The following is a 3,780-nucleotide window of genomic DNA, read 5'->3' on the forward strand; positions in this document are numbered from 1 at the left end:
TATCCTCTAAAACGCTCTGGTAACAAACAAACTTGGCTTCCCTGTTTCCAATTGTCCACATGGCTGGGATAACCTATTCAAGTAAGTAAATATATTTCGAAAATGTTTAAAAAATATATACGTATTATTAGCTAACTAGCTACAGTGTACACTGTAAAAAACAAACTCCAAATGCATTTGTAGGTAGGTAGCTAACGCCATGGAGAAGGGTGAAAGTATAGCAGCCCCAACTGTCAAAGTGAGAGAATAGGCTATTCTGGATAGGGCAGGTACTTTTGTGTAGTTCCTGTCCCTAGAAGTGAGGATGGAGATAATAGTAACAATATTCAGTGCGGTGTAATTTGACTTTAATAAAGTCTGTTTCTTGTGAGTTTTTCTGTCCTCAGATAAAGAGAGTTACAGTATGAAAGCCTGTCTACATATTAAGAGGTCACAATGAAGAGCAGTGGTTCTCAGTCCTGGTCCTGGGGACTCAAAGGGGTGCACATTTTTGTGCACACACAGATTCCTGTTAAACACTGTCTCTTTAACATGCCTTATTTTCTCAATAAGTCTCTCTTCTTCACTTCATCCCTCTCTCCTCTTCTCCCTAAATCCTCTAGGTTATATCAGCTGTGTCAGTGAACCCCTCCCACATCTGAACTGGCTACATATAGGGCACAGCATGATCAGTGATGAGAGGTCACTTGGTCAGGTCAACAGGAAGTATTATTAAAGAGATGCTTTACACTGAGATGCAGTAGTCCCAGAGTTAATGATCCAAGGTCAGTTTTGCATTTCACCTCATGATTATTATGATGACTAACAATGTAATAATAAAAAATAAAACCAGGCTTAAACATGCTATCTCTCTCCATCTGTCTCTTGTCTGCATATATGTTTTGATGTGAAAGAGGATGCTAACCCCCCAGTTCCATCATCGCCCTCACCCACTTTTAAGATAACCTTCGGGGGCCGATGAGACACTATTATGTAATTGTGATAAATGGAGAAAATATTTGGGTAGCACTGTGATTCATTAATCATATGCTGTATTCCCTGCTCCTGTGTTCTTACCTCTTTCCCTTTCTGTCTTTTACACCTCTCTTGCCACTACCTCTTTCTTCCTCTGTTTTTATAATGCACAACAGATGTCCAGTGAAGTACAGATTGAACTTGTATTTATAATATTACAATATTTATAATTCATGTATTTATAACACTTGGATAATGAACTTTCAATAAAGCGTTTCACATTCTCTACTGGTTGAAATGAAGTCTCTCATTTGATGAAATACTACACCTATCCTGTGTTTATCAGATAAATACAGATGAAGGGCATTAGATATTGAGATGAACCGGTTTAGAGTATTAACATGATGCATAGGAAGTGTAGTGCACGGTTTAATTTTTTTTAATTTCTTTATATATTAATTAAATCCTGTTTCTAGACTATTAGTTACAATGTGTAACCATTGATGTCCCAGGACCAAGATTGGTAAACACTGTTGAAGTGAAAAATTGTAATCATTCAAAGACTGGAATTTGATACTCCTGGTATTGGATATGACAAAAATAATCACAGACATTCATACCTGAACTGCACCTTTATTTGCCAATGCTGACTACATGACCAGTGAATATATTAAATGTACAGGCTACAATGTGGGATCTCATGCATGGCAATAACTACATGTATACGACTTGCATCCTTGGCACAAAGTTATATTATATTCTACTCAATCCATAGGCTTCATTAATGTCATTCAGACTGTTTGAAGTTGACACAACTGGCTAGGATAGCTGAGGTTCATGGCTAGGTTCTGAACTAATATGTATACCAAACGTTTGTGTCCATACACAGATCGGCTAGATAGCTAGCTACACATCCATAGGCATACAGGTATTTTTTATCCTCCACTGCACAATAAGCAAGAACATAGCTATCTACATTATTTCATCTATCTGCATTGCATGGCAAATATCAGCAAGGCAAGCTTACAAAATTGTACATTCAATTAGCAGTAAATGCTTTACCTAACTAGATTATTACATCCATTGTTTCACAAGATGACAGCCTGGTTTGCTGGTTGTTTCAGGAGTCATTAAAACATTAAACAACCAGAATTACAATTTCATACTAATGTCAATACACCCGTAAAGCTAGCTAATGTAAGCTAGTCAGCAAGCTTGCTAAATCGCGATTGTCGTAAATTAACTTAATGATTAAACAAAAAATGCATAATCGTTTGTCTCTACATTAACTAACATATTCCTATCAACTGTACATTTTGCATGATTTCGTTATGACATTATAATCACTTACGTTTGCTTCCGTCCTAGTATTTTTGTCAGCCATCTTTGCTGAAGAAAGTCTCCAGCATTGTGTTGCACAGCGTCAAATTCGTCTGGGAAGCACTCTGATTGGTCATCGCCCAGCGGTCACCGCTGGTGATTTGCATAAAGTTGTGAAAATTTTCGCCCACCTTCGCACCGCCCAAAGGTCCCCCGCCCTCTCCACTGCTCACCGCTTTCCTTCCATTGAAATGAATGATAAAGCGGTGGTTTACCGCGCAGCAACCTATGCTAGTGTTTCATGAGGGATACATTTGTAAAATTGATTGATGGCGGGGGCGCTAGATGGCGCAGAAGACCAAAGTGGTCAAGTGAATACTTTTTTCCATGTCACTTGCAGTGTTGCTGGTTAGTAGCTGACAAGATACAGTCATTGCTCTGAAAATATTGAAGGATATTTAGGACTATCAGTTCTCTATGAAACAACCAGTACCGGTGAAAAATAAAGACAGCAAAGTGCACACACTTGCACTTGGGAGGAATCTGGCAGATATAGTTACACAATTCATATTTTAGAAGGGTGATGCTGGGTGGGCGCGCGAGCTAAATTTACGGTGCTAACGTGCTACTGTAGCTACCTGGCTGTTGCTACTTAGTTGGCAGCTGTTGCCTTGTAGTTTGAGCTAGCTAGCTGAGTAGCAAAAGTTCGCAAGCCCAGTAGATATCTTGGTTGCACAAATGGTGAGTACTGTTTATGTCATTTTAATATAGAAAACCAACTCCGCAACAGGCTTCCATCTATGCCTGTCTCGCATGCATTTGTCGTTGATTTGTTTTAGCTAGCTAACTTTAGCTGGCTACACAGCAGGTTAACGTTAACTATAGACAACAGGTAACTAACTAACGTTCGCTAATTTAGTTTATAAAGATTCTAACAAATTCGTGTAACATCATTTGCGTAGCTTGCTTGTTAGTTAGGTAAGGTATGGCCTAAATGCTAGCGAGGTAACGTTAACGTTACATAGCTAAGATTACTTTTGTGTTCAGTGGTTGCTTGACAACCGAAATTAAAGAGACAGCGGGACATTTCTGGCGAGCTGGGTAACGTTAGCTAGCGATCATACTTTGCCAGCAATATGATCAGATGATATTACAACAGCATAACTAGATACCTTTAGGGAAATATGACCAAAGTTAAACTGTCTGTAGTTAAACCTAGACTTGTTGAGGCTGTTTTGTCGAGTCCAAAATGCTGCTACTAGCTAAGGTTAGCTACCTAGCTAAATGTTTACAATTCATGACATTGCTTACTAACGTCAACAACATCACTATTTAACTATTTCATTGACTTTCCTATTTACTAACTAGGTAACATTATATTCTCACCCAGAAGTTCTTAAATGGCTAGAATGTAAATGTTATACTGTTTGCAAGTACATTTGAGCTGTATTATTAGACATTGTTTAATTGTGTCACTGTCACTTTCACAGTGAGCCTGCATTATAA

This window comes from Salvelinus fontinalis, chromosome 17, assembly GCF_029448725.1.
Source record: "Salvelinus fontinalis isolate EN_2023a chromosome 17, ASM2944872v1, whole genome shotgun sequence".
In the NCBI taxonomy this organism is placed as follows: Eukaryota; Metazoa; Chordata; class Actinopteri; order Salmoniformes; family Salmonidae; genus Salvelinus; species Salvelinus fontinalis.